Raw genomic sequence first — 21,824 nt, forward strand, 5'->3', positions numbered from 1 at the left:
ACAGAAAGAAAAGAAAGAAAGAAAGACAGAAAGAAAGACACGGGGACCAAAGCTCTGATGGAGCAAAGGTGTTTTAATCAATATGGCATGGGCATATATACTGTCTTACAAGGTGGTTATTCTCAGCAAAGACAAAGATTAAAATTCCAGACTTACAAAACGTAAGATGATCTGTATTAAATAGAGAGTTGCAAACAATCACGTTTTCATAAGAAGGAAGAGGGTACTTATTACTGTAATGAGAAATGCCTGGATTCCTCAGCCCCAGGGAAGGCGTGCCTCTCCTCTTAATTCCTGAATATTCAGGAATCAATAAGGGCCAGAGGGTTCCTGACAGATCCAAAACAGCACACAGGAAGCCTCTTGTTAAATGCTTCCTGATAATTCCCCCTATTTTATTATGTTTGTAAAAAAAGGTCCTGACCAAAAGAGTTTGGTATTAACCAACCTTATAGAAAGGCGATGATAAACAACAAATACAATTATCAAGACAATCACCAAAGTTACAGTTCTAAACCCGATGCTGTGGGTAATACTTGGAAACCATCCTTGTGGGTCTAGCCCAGACAATTTGTTCATCTAAAGTTTCCAAATTAGTGGAAGAGGGCAGATGTTTAGAAAGAGTTTCAAAGATTTCCTTTTGCAGTAATTGTACATTCAGAGAGGCATTATCCTGTGAGTGAAATTTGATTTGTTCCCAGTAGTAGGTACTATGATTGAATTAAACAGGAGTAACACAAAATTAGCAATTAATACAAGTTACAGATCAAGTTGTAAACTTCTTATGGCTATAACAAAAGGAAGTGGGACACAGGCCTGTATAAAATATGACTGATTATAACGAAAGAAATAGTTACTATGACCACGACTGGTCCCTGCAAAACATCCAGTCTAAATCCCAAGTTCTTCAGTGCTGGCAGCAAGTTTCCAAATGTCCCACTGTTCAGGCCTAATTTGTTTATGGAGGATGATTGGAGGAGGAGGAGGTGCCATTCCACTGTCAAGCCAGCCAAGAAGTCTTCTGTCATGGTAATGTTTCAATGTAGTGTTAGTAACCTTTTAAGCCGGGTAAGCAGCACAATATATAATGTTTTTTGTTCTTTCCCTAACTCTTTCCCTAAAGTGTCAGTAGTATACATGGTTCACAGACAGAAGGGGTAGCAGTGTCTGTAAGTCTTCTTTTGGAGGCAGGACAAAAGCCCAAGTTTGTCCGCGGACGTTTATGCAAAATTCTGCTGAGCCCATACACAAAGGAAGGACGTCATAACCTAAAGAAATGTTAATTAGTTTTTCTTTCGCCCCAGGGTGTGAGGGTTCCAGGGAGGGAGAATATGGGTGGAGTTATTGGTTGATAGATCCATCGGTCTTTTCTCAGTCTATTTTATGACCTGCAAAAAAGGGGGTTGGGTAAGTACGCCCAGTTGAGTCTGATTAATCAGAGCTCGAATGAGGGGAGGCACAGGCTAGCAAGCTGAGCATTGCCAGGAAAATGTATTCAGGATTCCGAGGCATTCCCTGTTGAGAGATCAAATCTTCAGCTTTATTAGTAAGGGTTTTTATTTGTCCGTCCCCAAGTGGGGAGATCATAGGGTTGATGCCGCCGAAGGTGGCGCTTCCTGGAGATCTTTGGAGCCGCCACGGCCCGTATTGGAATTTCTTCCTCCTGGGGTTCTTGTTTCGTCTCCATTTTGAATGCCGGGGGCCCCCTTGGGTTGAATCTTTCAGAGAGGAAGCCATGTGAGTTTGTTGGATCCATCTGAGGAAATACAAGCATATACCTTTCCCTGTAAGATTAGTTTCCCAGATTTCCATTGTTTCGTTAACCCGTCTTGGTACCAAATGGGCAGGGGAAGAGAAGTGTCCTTCAATTCCTTGCAATGCCTTTCTGCCCTTGTTAAAATATTTCCCTGTGGTAGGTTTAAAAAATTAAAACAAATAAACCTGTATTAACAATAATTATGAGTTTAGAAAGTATCTTATGTTGGAATCTAGTAAAGTCTGCTTTAGATAAGGAAGACAGTAGTGTTCCTGTGTATTCCCCCTTCTTTAATTTTTTTATTTATAACTTTACTGTGTGATGTGTTCGCTTGGCTATGTCTTGTGTCTGTGGATTATAAGGAATACCTGTAATATGTTTAATAGAAAGAGATGGTAAAAATTGTTTAAAGTATGTAGAAATATAGGCAGGGCCAGTGTCTGTTTTAATAGAACTAGGGGTTTATGGTGAAGGTTTTTATATTTCTTAATACAAAAACTGAATATTTAGAATCAGAGACTATATTAATGGGGTAAGAATGTAGGCAAATAACTTAAATAAGAGCATATAATTTATTTTGTTGAGCAGAATGAAATTTAGTACAAAAGACTTCATATTTTTTAAGAGACCAGAATGAAGCTTTGGCGTTTTTAGTCCCATCTATATAAAAGAAATGCGAGAAATAATAATTTTAATGTTTTTGAAGAAATTTCACAGCTTACCAGAAGGATAATGAAATTATATTTTTCCAAAATATTTTAAAGAAGCTAATTGGAAATCAGTATAAGTTTGTAATGTGTTCTCAAATTGAGATTTATTTGTAATAAAGTTTTATTAAAGTATAAAGGAGATAGAGAAAGCTTTTGACATAGGCATCAGAAGGGGGCAGAAAGAGTACCCCCTTGCTAGTCTTTAGCCAGGTGTCATATAGCTACCAGCAGTCTGCTTAATTAGAGAAAGGAAATGTCTCAAAACTGAAGCGAATAGCACCAGGCCCCTCACCCACAACATGCATTTTGAGATAACCTTGGCACCAGGTGAGTTGTCCCGGGCCACAAAATGATGGACATGAATCTTGAAGAAAGGCAGGTTTTCAAGCAAATAGTTTCATTAACTTAGCTTAAGAGAACATTTGCATGAGTAAAACATACCGGTTTATGTCTGTTTTGAATCTTAGGCAGAACCAACTTGAAGACAGAGTCTGGAGAGTCTGGGCACATTAACATAGCTTAAGACAAACATTTCCATAAGAAAAATACATTGGTTAACTCGGGGTTTGAGAATAGTTAGCTTTAAGTGAAACCAGGTGTCATTATGGCAACACAGTATTTTAAGAGAAACCTCCTTTTAAATTTGTATAGAGAAGAAAAAAAAATACATATATATATATATCGCTAGTTTGTTTTTTCTTGTTGCTTAAGAGAGATAAAAATGTCTGACACTTGCAGCCTATTTTTTCCATTTGGAGACCCCTGGCCTTTTTACCTGTTAAGTCAAACTAGATCGGCCGAGTAAAAGACTGAAGGTTTGTGGGGGCAGGGGCCCAAAAAGTCTAGTAGGTATTCTAGAGAGGACTGCTTGAGGGTAAAGGAGTTTAGGGCTGGTGTATCTAGGGCAGCATTGCCGGATGTTGAGGGTTTGAGGGAAAAGATGGAATTTGCCCCTTGTTTTTGTTTTAGGGGACCTGGGAGGTCTCCTGCTTGGAGTATTCTGGAATAGGTTTTTTTCAATATCAAATTTAGATTTACACTCTCTGGCCCAGTGCATTTCTCTACAGCAGCGAAGGCAGATTTTTGGAGGTTTTTTTTTTTTTACTTTCTTAAGGCAGTCTTTTTAATGGTTCTTATCTCTACATGTAAAGCATCCTTCATTTCCTTTTCTTAACGTATTTTCTTTTGTTTTAGCTAGCATTTGCATCTTTTGAGTTTCTGATCTTATATTGCGACAAGCCCTTAAATAATGAAAAATAGTCCCTGTCTCATGAATTGGGGCTATAGCCTTTTGACATTCCTGATTTGCGTTTTCGTAAGCAAGTAATTTTTCTAGTTGCCTTTTAGCCTTTTCTCCAATTACTGTATGGGAAATAGCAGTTTCTAATCTAGCTAAGAAATCAGCACACATTTAATTAGGTCCCTGCAGTATTTTAATGTAGCTACCTATAGGCTCCCCTTGAGGAGGAATTTGATCCCAAACTTCAAGGACCACTGTTTTTAATTGATCAGGCAACAAAGGAGGGCATCATAGTTGAGCTTCTATAGCGTCAAATTGTCCGGTGGCAGTTAGCATCTCAAAAGTAATTTGAGTTTGGGGAGCACCAGTTTGAGCATTTCTGTTAGCATGATCTCTGGTTATATCTTGAAACCACACTGTCCATTGAAGATATTCTCCTGGTTTAAGGAGAGCTTTTATTAAAATTCACCAATCATAGGGGATAACGTTTCCAATAGAAGATGCCAGAGCATTTAGAATCTCTCTAGTAAAAGGCAAATGTGGGCCATACAAAGTTATGGCCTTTTTCACTTGTTGCATGTGAAAAAGGTTAATACCTTCATATTGAGGTGTTATTTGCCCTTGAGCGTCAACATTTCTTAAAACTGGAAAGGTGGAGAAACCTTCAGCTTCAGAGACTTGCAATTGCAAAGCCAGCAATTCAGAGAGCCTCTGTCGCGAAGGGGGTAGATTATGGTTATTCAGAACGGTGTTGTCAGTTTTCATGTTAAAAGGTGTCTTAAAGGAGTCGTTGTCAGAATCATTAGGTTTTATCGAGGGAGAGACTTTGGGATACGTGCCCTCTGGCAGGGGAGGAGCGCTTGGAGCAACCGGGGCAGGGTTGATAGGAAAATCTTGAAATATCTTTTGCTGTTCTAACTGGGCCTTTTGTAAAGTATCATCGTCTAATTTATATTCATGTAATAAGTGTTCTGCCTGTTGCCGAATATCATGAGGGCTAGAGTTACCTTGAAATGGCAGAATCATAGTTTCAATGAGAGCCCGTAGGGGCCAGAAATCTATTGGAACTACCTTCATTAGGGAACCAAGGGTTACATTTAACCACTGTCTGAAGGCAAGCCTCTATTCACTGGCGTGAAACCGAAAATCCCTGAACTTTAAAAAAGTGCTGAAATAAAGTAGAAAAGTGAGGGGGCTTTCCAGCTTATTGACCCGTATCTAAATACTTACCAGCCTCAATAGGTCCTGGGGGTCACTCCATCTGAATCTGCCACGTGTACCAAGTCCCTGTTCGGGCGCCACTTGTTGGTCCTTTAATGGACCGGAACCTGGTGGTCCGGAGAGCAGGAGAGAGAAAGAGGCTGATGTCCCCTGGTTTATGCGGAAAGCCAATAGAGTCCTGGTCTGAGGGCTCGCGCTGCTGCACGTAGGCACCGGGCGCCTTCTGGAGTGGGTGAAGGCACAGTGCACCTTCTCAAGTGGGTCTTAGAAGCCCGGGCAAGAAAGTGAGCCCAGCGGGCCTCCGCGCTCCAAGGAATTAGCCAGAAATAGAGAGATAGAGAAAGAAAGATGGAAAGAAAAGAGAGAGAGAGAGAAAGAAAGACACAGGGACCAAAACTCTGACGGAGCAAAGGTGTTTTAATCAACATGGCATGGGCATATATACTGTCTTACAAGGTGGTTATTCTCAGCAAAGATAAAGATTAAAATTCCAGACTTAGCAAAACATAAGATGATCCGTATTAAATAGAGAGTTGCAAACAATCACCTTTTCATAAGAAGGAAGAGGGTACTGTAATGAGAAATGCCTGGATTCCTCAGCCCCAGGGAAGGCGTGCCTCTCCTCTTAATTCCTGAATATTCAGGAATCAATAAGGGCCAGAGGGTTCCTGACAGATCCAAAACAGCACACAGGAAGCCTCTTGTTAAATGCTTCCTGACAAGTCTAGACTTGTGCAAGCATTTTTCTTGTTTTTGTATCTGTTTTTTCAAACATTGTCTTAATAATGAGTATTAATATACATTAATGTAAGTACCAATAGCCATTATTATAACAATGATACCAGAAACAATGCATACCATTGTTCATAGTGAAGGTTCTAAGTGAGACTTGATGCAGATTTTACCATTGACACTGCCCAACACTGGGAAGTTTCTTGATCACTCTGCGCCTCAGTTTCCTGTTTTCCTTTCTTTTAAATTTTACTTATTTTTGACTATGTCAGGTCTTTGTTGCTTTGCACAGGCTTTTTCTAGTTGCAAGTGGAGGCTTCTCCCCAGTTGCGGTGCACAGGCTTCTCACTGTGGCAACTTCTCTTGTATTGAAGCATAGGTTCTAGGTGCTCGTACTGAGTGATGCTGTGAAGTGTGGGATCTTTCTGAACCAAGGCTCTATCTCATGTCCCCTGCCTTGCCAGGCAGAGTTCTAACCACTGAACCACCCAGGCAGCCCTCCTCTCTTTCTACTGAGGATAATGATAGTATGCACTTCAAGGTGATTTGAGGTTATATCACCTGGAATATGTGAATCACTACACAAGTGTTAAAAATAATTAAAAGTAAATAGACACATAAACATCTATTGCATTTTGTTCATAACTGTAATCTTTAGTAAACTCTCCACAACATACTTTGTCATATGTAATCTTTAAACAAATACCTTCTGACTGAAACCTGAAGATGTATGTTTGGGCAAGAATACTAGAGTGGGTTGCCATGCCCTCCTCCAAGCGGTCTTCCCAACCCTGGGATCAAACCCAGGTCTCCTGCAGAGCAGGCAGATTCTTTACCGTTTGAACCACCAAGGAAGCCCATACTGTATCCTTACATATGTGTGCTCATTGACTTAAGCATATCCTTTGATGTGTGCTTGTCATTTTATTCTACATAAGAATGTAGATGATTTTTACATTAGGTACTCTGAAGCTAAGTCCATTCTTATATATTCCAAATGGCAAACAAATCATGGGACATCTTTATTAATAATAAGCATTTTGAATGAAAATAAGGAATGAACTGATCAAAAACTATTTCACTAAAACTCTTTAAAATGCTGATTAATCACTGAATGACTCCAAAACTTAAAGTTAGTAAGGCCTAGAATCTCTCTAGATACATGTATTACTATAAACAAATGGTCTATAAATAAGGAAATATCTTTTTTGTCTGTAAGTTTTTTTTTCATTTTCCCTTAAATATTTTTACTATTTCTATAATTGTTTCATTATTTTCTGGAATATATTTTCTTAATTTAAATATTGAACTAATGTTTTATATGACCTATAGTTTAATTGCAGTTACCAAATTGATAGAGATTATAGTTGCTTTGTACATAATATAATCTGGCATCAAAGCCATAATTAATGATAAAACATATTTGCTTTCACATGGTTGTTACAATTGTGATTCCTGGGAACCAAAACTGTACAATCCAGTATTAATATTGAATTTGAGACTTCATTATGAAGAATATACATCTGATATATATCTTGGACTTCCCTAGTGGTTCAGATGGTAAAGAGTCATATGCAGTGAAGGAGAGCTGGATTCGATCCCTTGGTTGGAAAGATCCCCTGGAGAAGCAAATGACTATCCACTCTAGTATTCTTACCTGGAGAATTCCATGGACAAAGGAGATTGATCTCAAGGGGAAAAAAAAAGAGTGAAACATTTTTTTTCCAGAAAAAAATTCTTTTTTTGACATGTAGTGCTCCTTTTATTCAATTACCTAAGTGACTACAGCTAGCCTTTTTTTCTTAATTTTCAGTTATTGATAAACGTCTTCCAGGCAGTATTATTTCCCTGGTAGCTTAGTTGATGAAGAATCCACCTGCAATGCAGCACACCACAGTTTGATTCCTGGGTCAAGAGATCCACTTGAGAAGGGATAGGCAACCGACTCCAGTATTCCTGGGCCTCCATGGTGGCTCAGCTAGTAAAGAATTGCCTGTCATGCGTTCTGTCCCTGAGTTGGGAAGATCCCTTGGAGAAGGGAAAGACTTTCCACTCCAGTATTCTGGCCTGGAGAATTCCTGGGACTGTATAATGCATGGTGTCACAAAGAGTCAGACTCAACTGAGTGACTTTCACTTGCAAGCTGTATGATGCCATTACTTAATTACTCTGGAATATGTTTACATGCAACAATTTATTTCCCTCGGGATATCTATTAAACAATGTTTATTTGTTAATAGCTCTGACAGATTATAAACTTCATAGAAAGAATAGATGTTACCTAATTTCTTCCTTTTCCCCCAGGAATATTTAATAAATTAAAATATGTGAAATTATATGTATATATGTGTGTGTGTATATATATATATATATACATATATATATATATATTCAGTTCAATTCAGTAGCTCAGTAATGTCCGTCTCATTGTGACCCCATGGACTGCAGCACGCCAGGCCTCCCTGTCCATCACCAACTCCTAGAGTTTACTCAAACTCATGTCCATTGATTGAGTCAGTTCATTGAGCCATCCAATCATCTCATCCTCTGTCATCCCCTTCTCCTCCCACCTTCAATCTTTCCAAGCATCATGGTTTTTTCCAATGAGTCAGCTCTTCACATCAGGTGGTCAAAGTATTGGAGTTTCAGCTTCAACATCAGTCCTTCCAATGAATATTGAGGACTGATTTCCTTTATGATGGTCTGGTTGGATCTCCTTGCAGTCCAAGGGACTCTCAAGAGTCTTCTCCAACACCACAGTTCGCAATTATTCTGTGCTCAGCTTTCTTTATAGTCCAACTCTCACACCCATACATGACTACGGGAAAAACCATAGCCTTGACTACACAGACCTTTGTTGGCAAAGTAACATCTCTGCTTCTTAATATGCTGTCTGGGTTGGTTACAACTTTCCTTCCAAGGAGTAAGCATCTTTTAATTTCATGGCTGCAGTCACCATCTGCAGTGATTTTGGAGCCCCAAAAAATAAAGTCTGACACTGTTTCCACTGTTTCCCCATCTATTTGCCTTGAAGTGATGGGACCAGATACCATGATGTCAGTTTTCTGAATGTTGATTTTTAAACCAACTTTTTCACTCTCCTCTTTCACTTTCATCAAGAAGATCTTTAGTTTTTCTTCACTTTCTGCCATAAGGTAGTGTCATCTGCATATCTGAGGTTATTGATATTTCTCCCAGGATCTTGATTCCAGCTTGTGCTTCATCCAGCCCAGTGTTTCTCATGATGTATTCTGCATATAAGTTAAATAAGCAGGGTGACAATATACAGCCTTGATACAGTCCTTTTCCTATTTGGAACCAGTCTGTTGTTTCATGTCCAGTTCTAACTGTTGCTTCCTGACCTGCATACAGATTTCTCAAGAGGCAGGTCAGGTGGTCTGTTATTGCATCTACATGTTTATGTATGAATGTATGTATCTGTATATATGTAATTTGTTTAACTTGGGGCTTACCAAATTCTTTGTGATTTCTCTATTTTGTCCCATTAATCTCTTAATCTATCTCTCTATCAATATCATCCTTTAAAAATTAATATAAAGTGTGTTTATTTTACACAGTACAATTTCCCCAGGTTGTTGATTCCCTATTCCCTGCTTCCCAATCTGGCTCATAATGTTTCCCTTCAGATTTGTGTATTGTTGCTCCATTGCCTGTTAGTGTTGACTGCTATAGAGATTTTTCAGTTACAGCTTTATGACATGCAATTTTTTTTTCTAAAAAGTTTAATGGTTAATCCATACATGACTACTGGAGAAGCCATGGATTTGACTAGACAGACTTTTGTTGGCTAAGTATTGTCTCTGCTTTTTAATATGCTGTCTAGGTTGATGATAGCTTTTCTCGCAAGGAGCAAGCATCTTTTAATTTCATGGCTGCTGTCACCATCTGCAGTGATTTTGGAGCCCCCCAAAATAAAGTCTGCCCATCTATTGTTTTCCCATCTATTTTCCTTGATGTGTTGGGACCAGATGCCATGATCTTAGTTTTCTGAATGCCGTATTTTAAGCCAAATTTTTCACTCTCCTCTTTTACTGATGCTAGGAAAGATTGAAGGCAGGAGGAGAAGGGGACAACAGAGGATCAGATGGTTGGATGGCATCACTGACTCAATAGACACAAGTTTGATTAAGCTCTGGGAGTTGGTGATGAACAGAGAAGACAGGCATGCTGCAGTCCTCCTTGGGGTCGCAAAGAGTCAGACACGACTGAGCAACTGAACTGAACTGGGCTGAATAGTTAATATTATTTTGCTTTAAGTTTCATAAAAAGAAGTTTTATTATATATAGGTATGATGTTTAATTTTTGTGTCAACTTGACTAGGTCATAAGGTATCCAGATATTTGATCAAGCATTATTCTGGATGTCTCTCTGAGAGTGTTTTTGGATGAGTGTAACAGTTAAATTGGGTAAACAGAGTAAACCAGATTGTGTGTGGATGTGCGTGTGTGCTCAGTTGTGTCCAACTCTTTGCTACCCCATAGACTGCAGTCTGCCAGGGTCCTTAATCCATGGAATTTTCTAGACAAGAATACTGAAGTAGGTTTCCATTTCCTCCTACAGGATATCTTCCTGACCGAGAGATCCAACCCACTTCTGTGTCTCTTCGTTGACAGATGGATTCTTTACTACTGACCCACTTTTTCTGTATTTCAGCAGCTTCAGGTCTCCAGACTCAAAAAGGGACATTGACTTGAAGTCTTGAACTTGCTGGTTTCCATAGCTGCATAAGCCAAATCCTTACAATAAATAATAAATATGCTAAATTGTGTGTATATATCTATAAAATGATATTTCTCTTCAAAAAGCATTGAAAAAAATTCATCCTATTGGTTCTTTTTTTTTTTTTTTTTTTTGCTGGATAACCCTAAAGCAGCAAGTTTCTACCAATTTGTTTTTTTCTTTCAATATTTTGTCTATGTTATGATTATTGTTGTATATGGTTGCAACTCAATAATTATTGCAATAGTTGTCTACTATTTCATTCTGTGAATATGACTAAATTAAAATGCATATTCTTTTATCAGAATTTTAATTTCTCCCTTTATTGTTTTGCTGTTATAATAGTTTTAGTACTTTGTGTATTGTAGTTATGCAAGACACTATCTATGGTATACACCTTGAAACTGAATTCCTCATTTGTAAAGTTCATGCCTGTTCGGCTTTTCAGATAAGTGCTTAATTATTTTACAAAGGTAACACTTATTTATATAGCAATGAACAGTATACAGGATTCCCACTAGCACACCTTTTCACTCATGTTTGAAATAATATACTATTTGTATTTAATAAATATAATGAGTATAAAATGTTATCATTGTAATTCCAACTCACATTTCTCTGAGTATTAGTAGATTTGAACATATTTCCATTGTTGATTTATATGCCTTGTATATCTTTCATCTTCTATAAAATGTTACATGTTACTTTTAGTCATTTTTCTATTGAGATGTTTGGCTTTATATTTTTTGCATTGATTTGTTAATGTAATCAGTCAACAAATATTTATTCATCCTATACTACTTGCCAGACACTCTTCTCATTACTGGAACAAAATATGAAACAAAATATGCAAAAATGCCTACTTCATAGATGGTACATTTAGTGAAAGATTATAGACAATACACAAATATTTGAACCAGTAGTAATTAGAAGATGATAATTGTTTTGAAAATATATAAAGCAAAGAAGGTGTTCAGAGAGTGAAGGAAGTATTTATAATATGCAGACTATTAAAATTTTTATGCTGCCTTTAAAATAAAAAATCATCATTATTATAAAACTGTAATTTCTATCCAAAGTTTATACATTTTGTGTCTTAAGAAGTCCTTTAAATATTTTTTCCAATTTCTGCTAATCTTTTTTTTTTTTACTTTTTAATTCTACATTCAAATAATATATTTGAAATCAACTTATTTTTCTGGGGTATGAATTAGACACTTATTTTTCTTCTCCAAATGGATAACTAGTTGTCAACTTCCTGCAAATTATTTTCTGCTTCCTCTATCCTTGTTTTTGTTTTTGTTTTTGTTAGTGTCTATTTGTGAATTTGTTTCTTCTTGTGCTGGTATTTATATCTCTGCTTTGATAGCTATTAGTTTATAATAAGTTGCTGCCTGGTAAGGCATTCCTCTCACCTTATCCATTTCTACTTTTGGGAAGTCTTGACTATTCTTGGATTTTGAATTTCCATGTAAGTTTTTTAATCAGTTTGTTGACATTCACCCAAAGCCATGTTGAGATTCTCATTGCAACTACCCTGAGTTTTTGATCAATTTTCACAGAATTTAATGTATTTATGGCCTAGTCTTCCTCTTTATGTTTATGGTAAGTTTTCCTGTTTGTGTGCATTTCCTTTGGTGTCTATTAAAAAGTTTTCTACTTTTTTTTACACAAAGTTCTCTTAATATTTATAAATTCTATGTCTAAATAATTGATATTTTAGTTTCTGTTGCTCTTAATTTTTCTTAATATACAAAAGAGTAATTGATTTTTATCAGCTTTCTTAAATTCAGTCATCCTGCTAAATTTTCTTAATATTTGTAAAGAGATCTCCATAAAGTTTCATTATTCTCTATGAACTGTGGTGTTGGAGAGGACTCTTGAGAGTCCCTTGGGCTGCAAAGAGATCCAACCAGTCCATCCTAAAGGAGATCAGTCCTGGGTGTTCATTGGAAGGACTAGTGTTGAAGCTGAAACTCCAATACTTTGGCCACATGATGTGAAGAGATGACTCATTGGAAAAGACCCTGTTGCTGGGAAGGATTGAGGGCAGGAGGAGAAGGGGACAACAGAGAATGAAATGGTTCGATGGCATCACCAACTCAATGGGCATGGGTTTGGGTAGATTCTGGGACTTGGTGTTGGACAGGAACTGGTGTGCTATGGTTCATGAGGTCTGACGTGCTGTGGTTCATGAGGTCGCAGAGTCAGACATGACTGAGTGACTAAACTGATGCAGTCAATTATATCATCTCCATGATTAATTTCAAATACTCTTTGACAATCACATCTTATTTTTTCTTGTCTTCTTGTACTTATTAGGACATCAAGAACCATATGGTATATTCATTGCTGTCTATACAAATATTTATTCACAATTAGCATTATGACTTTCTCTTTCATGAATGATATTTTCTTGGAATAAGCTCTATAATTTCTGAATATACAGAATTAGAAATTATTGACAATATACTGCAGCTATTTGTTTCATAGTCTTGATCAGAAACTTAAATAGAATGCTTTATCTGTGACATTCTGTTTTTAGTTTACCAAAGGTTTTTTTTAATATAGACAAATGTTTAATTTCATCCTATGCTTCTTTCTACAAATGTCAAATATTTATCTTATTTTACTCTTCAATAACTTACATTTTTAATTATAATGATCGATACCCTAAAATGTTCAATCCTATAATAATCACATCATGCAAATTGCTGGAATGACTTTGCTACCATATTGTTTAAATTGTGTGCATCTATTTTCAAGAGTAAGATAGCTTATGATTTTTATTTTAATTTTTTAAAATCTGGTTTCTAATCATAAACCTTGGAATCCTGTACCCTCTGATTGTTCATTTTACATTCCGTGTTTGTCCAACGTGGCAGAACAGAGAAGGTTGGAAAATATTAAATATCCTGTACCCAAGTTCATTCCACCTCTTTGAAATGTATCCCATTCTTATAAGGCTTTAGATCAGTTCTCTAATTTATTATGAAATATAAGAGCCTTTACATATATCACAGACCTGGCCCTCTATTACCTTGCTTCCTCTGGTTCTCTTAGAAATCTATTTTTTTAATTGTCTTGTTATTATACTTTTCTTTTAAGTTGGCACACAATTTACATTTTTTCTAGTGATAGCAAATAAAGTCTTGTCTATTTTGCCCTGATTTTTTATCGAATACAAATATTAATTTATTTCAACAAATTATACAACATATCTACATTTAAAGTAAATTCATAATATAAATACATTTATAATTTATATTTTTAAATGTTCAATTCTGTTCTTTTACTATTAAACAGAAATGAATATTGGTATACTATAACAGAAAGCCAAATAAGTAAAAAATAAACATTTAGGAAAATTTATAAAATTTGTAATATTTACTACTGGTTTTAGGGACAATGGTCTTATAGAAAAAGTGTTAAAAAGCACTGTTAATTGAACAAAGTAAAGAGTGAAAACATATATCTTTAGAAGGATGATATGAATCAGTGGAAAAATGGTATTGTATTTGGAACTGGGGAGTCAAGATGTCCTGGAGAAGAAAATGGCAACTCACTCCAGTATTCTTGCCTGGGGAATCCCATGGCAAAAAGAGCCTGGTGAGCTACAGTCCATGGGGTCTCAAAGAGTTGGACAAAATTTAGTGATTGAGCATGCATGCACATGCATGTATGTACCTTTGATACAAGTTATGTCCAAATTAGGATCAGAGTATAATATGTTTGAGTTTTATAAGAATATAGTGCTTCAGATTATTGTTTTCCTTCTCTCTCTTTTTTTTTTTTTTTTTAGAATAGCTCAATACTTAATTTTAATAAAAATCCAGGTTTGGATAGATGTGTGGTTGAATTCTCATGAATTTGAATTAGTCTGGTGTTGTGGCTGCCAAAAATATACTGACATGATGTACTCTGCATATGGTGTTGAATGATTCTACAGTATTCATTTAGGAGTTTACTTTTACCATTACTTAAACAGAGATATGTGAACTAACAGCTGTTTATCATTTCAATAGATATTGTACCCAAATGCTTCATAATCAAGCATTCATATTATGAATCGCTGTTGATAAATGTTTTATAGATGATGTAAGATAAAATTGTACATCAACAAAGCTGAGATCATTGACTTATTGATTCAATGTCCCTTGCTAAAATTACCAAGCTAAATATGATGTCAGCACTGAGACCTAACAGAAATGTATACTATTATTCTTTGTCACTATGCTTTTAATTTGAACAGATACTTTTAATTTAGTGTGTATTTTCTTTCTTGTTCACTGCCAATACTTCAGAGGTGTCAATAAATCAAAATATAAAGCATTAAAGGTGTAACTTATGTCTCTTTTTAGTCTATGTATATTTATTATTTGCTTTCTTCATTGCAATATATTGACAAGACTCCAGTAATAATGGATAATCCATATTACACATGTACATTTATATTTTATGTAAAATCATTAGCAAGACCCTTGAATATAGAAAGGCACAGAATTTAATGGCAGATGAGTAATTGATAGATGCTTCTATTCTTCCCTAGAGTCTATTTGGAAGAGTTCTATACCTGTGTTATAATGATGTTCACTATTTTGGTAGATATAATTACTTCCGATTCATTAAAATTTAATGTTTAATGTAAGGTTGTTTCTCTGGATCTTTATAATGCTTAAAGATAAAATAAACAGTGAGTTATGCAGAGAAATAAGGGAGTATCTGGGAACTTGATAGTCTACTTATTTGAACTCTTTATTTAAGCTTGCACACTAGAATAAAGCAGGATCATTAGTATCAAAAACATACTTTTCAAGGTATTTTTAGGATAGGAAAGACAAGCAAATTTCTAGGCATAGAATGGCAAAATTACTTTAATATGCAGGCAAATTTTGTTTGTTTGGATGTGTGATTCTTATAAAGATTAATATAGATTGATACAAAATCATGCTATTGGTATGAGCTGTTTTAATTAAAATGCACAAATGTATTCAAAGGGTTTTGAGTAAACTTTTAGAAACTAGAGTATCAATAAAAATGAAAATATTTTTGAATAAATCATGATTTAAAGAATTAGCACAGCACCATTATTTATTTTAAAGCAACCCTTCTTTGGCTTCTGAATTTAATTGACAAAAGTAGTATATACTTTTCTTTAGCAGAAAGAAAAATACATCATAAGCTGATATCTTTCTTATGATCCTCTAAATTGAATCATTAAAAACAATAAATGAATATTTAATATTTAACTATTCATCCTTATATTATTATATAAATAAGTCGTGTCTGATTCTTTGTGACCCCATAGACTTAGCCCACCAGGTTCCTCTGTCCATGGAATTCTCCAGGCGAGAATACTGGAGTGGGTTGCCATTCCCTTCTCTAGAGGATCTTCCCAACCCAGGAATCTAACCCTGATATCCTAAATTTCAGACAGTTTCTTTACCATCTGAACTACCAGGGAAACAAAATAAGAGTAAAAGAACCACTTATAGAAGTATGAAATAATTTATATTTTAGGTCATTTCTTTTTATATTGCATATGCAATACAAAATAAATTTCACATCTGAAGATATAGAAGATTCAAAAGTGAATTATTGAAACTGTTCACATGCACATTTCCACATCTCTCTACAAAGGTCACCATGCCTAACAATTAGTTTCTTACACTTGAAGTGGTTTTTCTGAAACATTTTTTCAATTACTATGAGAATTCTTGGTATGTGACATAAATCTAATATTTTAAGAGCTACAGAATATCTCTATGAGTGGTCTTTCAATATTTTTTCTATTTCATTTCCACTGAAGAACACATAAGTAGTGTTTCATTTATTTATAAATTTTTTGGTTGTAAAAATGATGCATGACTATTCTTGAGATTTATCATTGAGTTCAAATGCATTATTTCTTTAGGTAAATTACTAGAAAAGGTTTATTTGGTTCAGAGACGTGTTCATTTAAAATTATAAGCAATATCAAATTACACTTTCAAAAGACTGAATTAGGTTGCAGTTGCTGAGATAGTGTATATAAGTGATTGTTGCTCTACACACTCTTTTCATATTTTGTGTGTTTGTGTGTGTATGTGTGTTTATCTAATGGGACATAATGATTTTGTATTGTCTTTTAAAATTCATTTGTTTAAATCATAGTGAAACCGAACATTGACTTGACATACACTCTTACTTCTATATTTGGTTTACTTTTATATTTGAAGCTCTGTCTGTGGTTATTTTTCTTTTTTGTTTTTATATAAGAAATCAATATTTTTTCTTTATCATTTCTGAGACATGTTTGTGTTTTGGAGGATATTTCCCACTTCAGTATTTTTTAAATGGTTACATTTATTTCTAAGACTTTTATCATTTCTGTTTTTAGCACTTTTTGTTAGAATTATTTTTTACCCATGTGAGGGGATTGGAATTTTTTGTCTATTTATTCAATAATTTCTTTATATCAGTGTATAAAATTATTTATTTACATTAGTATTATAATTTGGGTTGTAATCCAATATTATTTAATTGGTTGCTCAAATTTTTCTAGCTTTGGCTCTTGGGAGCTCTTTCAGTTCAGTCCTGTATTTCTTCCTCTTTTGATAATATTTGTGTGTGTGTGTGTGTGTGTGTTTATAGCAGTTTTGCATTTTTTTCACTATAAGATGCTCCAGACTCATCTTTGAAATTATCTTAGTCCCAAAATCAGCCATTCCTCCAAGGAACTCTGGCTTCTTTTATTTGGAGAATATTATCAGAAACTAAGATCTGGGAGCAACATAATATTAAAAATGGATTTAGAACAAATTTTAGAGGAAAAATGCTAAAATATAATTATCTTAAAGAAATTAGTTCAGTTCAGTTCAGTCGCTCAGTCGTGTTCAACTCTTTGTGACCTCATGGACAGCAGCACGCCAGGCTTCCCTGTCCATCACCAACTCCCGGAGCTGGCTGAAACTCATGTCCATCGAGTCGACGATGCCATCCAACCATCTCATCCTCTGCCGTCCCCTTCTCCTCCTGCATTCAGTCTTTCCCAGCATCAGGGTCTTTTCTAATGAGTCAGCATCAGATGACCAAAGCTTCAGCTTCAGCATGCATCAGTCCTTCCAATGTATATTCAGGATTATTTTATAGGACATAGCTTAGCTAACAACTAGATCATGTTATTGCTTTACTCTGAGTTAACATACTTAATTTTAAGTAAAAAAACAATAATGTTGATACTTTACTAATGAAGAGTGATATTTGACCTAATAATTTTCATTTATTATTGCATTTTAAATGTATAAAATAAGCAAAATAAGTACTGTTAAAGCAGCTTTCTTATTAAAAACAATTACAAAGTTTAAATTAATAGACATGATCAAGAAAAAATAAACAATGTGATAACCTTGCTTTACTCTATACAATAGTAAAATAAATGTTTACACAAATAATTAATAAGCTACTATGGAAAAAATATCCATGTACAATTTTTTACACATAAAAATAAAGTATGATTACTATATTTAAAGCATCCTGCATGACATACTCCTATTGTTAATGTACTATATATATTACCCAAGTAGTCCCTGAAATTTTATTAATGTTAGTGTATCCATGTGCATATTGACTATGTTTTCTCATTCAATTTCTCTCTTGCTATATTTATAGAAGCCTTAGTTAGATCTAAATTTACATTCCTCAGCTCTTCATTCTGCTGGCAATTTGTCAAACATTTGATGCAAATATGCTGAATCAGCTTATTTACAAGATGATTTTCTTCATCTCCTCTTCAAAAATTTCTCTATTTATGTATGCATATACAAGCAACTTTATAGTAAGGGTATAAATAAAATATATAATCTTCTTGATAGTATGAAGACTGAGCAATTTTAATGAAACTCAACCAAAATCAATTATCAATTTGAATATTTTAGAGAAACATATTCATGTATCATTTTTCCTTCACCTTTGAGTTTTCCTTTAAGTTTGCAAAATATTTTCTAACCTTTACACTCTACTTAATTTTATAGTTATGAAAAAAGATGCTGTGGCATATGTAAATATAGAGTTATATCACAGGTCTTCTTTTTAATTTAGGAAAAAATCAAAATTAAATACTTCCCTGAAATTACTATAGGCTTCCCAGGTGGCACTAGTAGTAAAAAACCCACCTGCCAATGCAGGAGACACAGGAGACGGATTCAATCCACGGGTCAGGAAGATCCCCGGGAGGAGGGCATGGTAACTCAGTCCAGTATTCTTGCCTGGAGAATCCTATGGTCAGAGGAGCCTGGCAGGCTGCAGTCCATAGAGTCGCAAAGAGTTGGATATGACTGAGGCGACCTAGCACTCACCCACCTGAAATTACTTCTCCCTCTGTATCTCTTCTCCCTTTAAGGAACTTTTTAAAAATGTAGTATTATTTTAATTCCTTACGATCAACTATTTAATTATTTAAAATAACCCATATACCTGTGTATTTTGCTGGATTTAAAGAATGCCCAGAAATGCTTCGGAACATTACTGAGCCAAAGGTAAGTGAAAGGCGCTCAGTTGTGTCCGACCCTTTGTGACCCCATGGGCTATACAGTCCACGGAATTCTCCAGACCAGAATACTGGAGTGGGTATCCTTTCCCTTCTCCAGGGGATTGTCCCAACCCAGGGATCGAACCCAGGTCTTCTGCATTGTGGGTGGATTCTTTACCAGCTGAGCCACAAGGGAAGCATGAGCCAAAGTTAACCTAGGAACAAATACCAGATTTAATATTTCCATTTTCCTATTCTTACAGGGAGTTTTGGAACACTGAGTAGATTGCCACAAATGCAATCAACTCTCTTCTAACTGTTCTCTTCTGGAGTCACTCTTATCATTCATGATGCCCACCAATCTTGCAATAATGAGTTTTAAGAAGTTAATACTGATTTAACTATGATAAAACGTGACTTACTCAGAGTTATTCATGGAAAAGAAGTTCCAAAAAACAATATTGGTAGACTCAGGCAACTTTGCAAATTTTGCAGAAAATATCAAGAAAATATCCTGAGGTTTTGGGAAAATGACAAGGAGTAATTTTATTAAAATGTAAATTTATCAATCTGTTAATTGATAACAGTGATACATAATTGATCAATCTCCCTATAGGTAATAAGATTTAGTGTTTATATATATATATATATATATATTTTTTTTAAGGAGGGGATGGAAGAGTCCATCAAAATCGTGAACTGCCTAGTGGTATACATCTTGTACTTAAACGGATTTATCAACTGTTCATAGGTTGCAATGCACTGAGAAATTCTGAAGTTCCTTCTTTTATTTTTCTCTCATCCTGAAACTATTTCGTCTTTAATTCCACAATTTAAATAACTGTCTAAAGGTAGCTTGCCTTGAAAAATTAATCTGAAACTGTACACTGTAATATCATTGGTGGCATGGCATACGAGTTATATGATAGATAACCTCTATCATCCATGACATAAATAAGCATTTACAATAATCAATACAGTGCAACAAAAAAGCACTCTAAGCAGATCAAGGTCAATGCTTTACATAGTTTTAATAAGTAGTAATAATAACATTGTAAGTAGGCAGGAAAATCTTTTGAAATTGTAAAATTGTTATTGGTAGGAAGACTTATGCCTGTGCTGTGCTTTTAAACATAAGGGACATTGGCATAGAGCTGAACTAGGTAAATGGAGTCCCTTTAACTCTGGATAATGTAGCTGGAGAATTTAATTTGGAGTTTGCAGTCTTCAGCGTGGTAATTCACACAATAGGCTCTACAGGGAGGGTCAAACTTGGCAGTGATCACTAGTGTTTTTCAGGGCTTTCATGGTATAAGATGGTCATTATAGATCACTGTTTCTTTAACAGTATTTAAGGGGTAGCTGTGTTTAGCAGTTCAGGTGTAAACACAGTAAGAAGTTGGAAAAAAAATATTTTTGAGTCAGACATTTTAACAAGTATACAAAAAGGAACAATGCCAAAGGGAAGAATCAAGAGTACTGGCTGGCACTGGAGGGAAAAAACAGAGTCCGGAGCCAAGAAATCTTACTTATGATGCCTGCAAGGGTACAGAAAGGTCTTGGACAACCTTTTCTGGAGTTATCTATGCTGAATCAGCTTTTTCCTAATTAGATTGCATATTTCACTGGCAGTGGCCAAGCCAAAGTCAGTTCTGATGGACTCAAAGTTAAGCATACTCAAAGTGAATTCTGATGTTGATTGGAAAGTGTATGCACTTTCTATTTATTGTAGAGCTTTTCCCCAAAAGAACTGATCATGTTTTTAGAGGGTTAACATATGCAGTTTTCTATTCTGAAGGCCTTCTTAAAATATACAACATGAAAACAAAAATAAACTTCCTGCATCCTGCTATTTACTTAAAACAATATTTTACATTTAGAGTCTATTTGAAACATAGAGCACAAGTATTGATCTAAAAACACATATGTTGCACATCCATGTGATACAATACTATTAAGAAATAAAAGCTAATACAAACTACTGAAGTGTAGCGAGATGGATGTATCTCAAATATATTGAGCTGAATGAAAGAATTTATACTCAAATGGTTGTATATGTTATGTTTCCATTTACATGACATTTTTGAAAACACAAACTTATAAAGGATAGAAAGTAGATTAGTTGTACCCAGAGTCTAAGGATAAGAGCATGAACTATTAGTGGTGATAGAAATGTATGTGACTGTGTGCATTTGCAAAAACTCATAGAGCTATACATCTAAACAGGATAAATTATATTACCTATGAATTATACTTTAATAGATCATATCAAGTACTCTTCAGTACAGTCAATTAAAGAGTTGTAAAAAATTCACAAAATATGTTTAATTTTGCAAGTATGAAACATGCTTGTGTTTACTACAAGGGGATCATAAGAGACCAAAGATGGGAGGTTTAAAGCTTAGAATTCCAAGTTAGGAATTCTTACCAGGATAATCGCATGGACAGAGGAGAAGGGAGGGCTACAGTCCATGGGGTTGCAAAGGATAGGACACAACTCAGCAAGCACAAACCAAAAAAATGTTAACAGACTGAAGATTTAAAATGTTTACATGAGGGTTTCCCAGGCGGTCCGGTGGTTTAGAATCTGTTTTGCAATGCAAGGTGGTTAGTTCAACTCCTGGCCTCAGAATCACACACTACAGAGCAACTAATCCTGTGCACCAAAACTACTGAAGCCCAGGTACCTAGAACCTGTGCATCACTAGAGAAGCCGCTGCAATGAGAAACTCATGTGCTACAACGAAAACTAGGCCTGTTCACTACAACTAGAGAAAGCCGGCGCTCAGAAGCAAAGACCCACCACAGCCAATAAATAAATAAATATTTTTTAAAATATTTAAATGAGAATTAGCATTAAAAATTAGTCACCCTTGAGACCAAAAATCCTCTGTGAGGTTGTTTTGAAAAAAACA

The sequence above is a fragment of the Muntiacus reevesi genome, chromosome 14, assembly GCF_963930625.1.
Source record: "Muntiacus reevesi chromosome 14, mMunRee1.1, whole genome shotgun sequence".
NCBI classification, from domain to species: domain Eukaryota; kingdom Metazoa; phylum Chordata; class Mammalia; order Artiodactyla; family Cervidae; genus Muntiacus; species Muntiacus reevesi.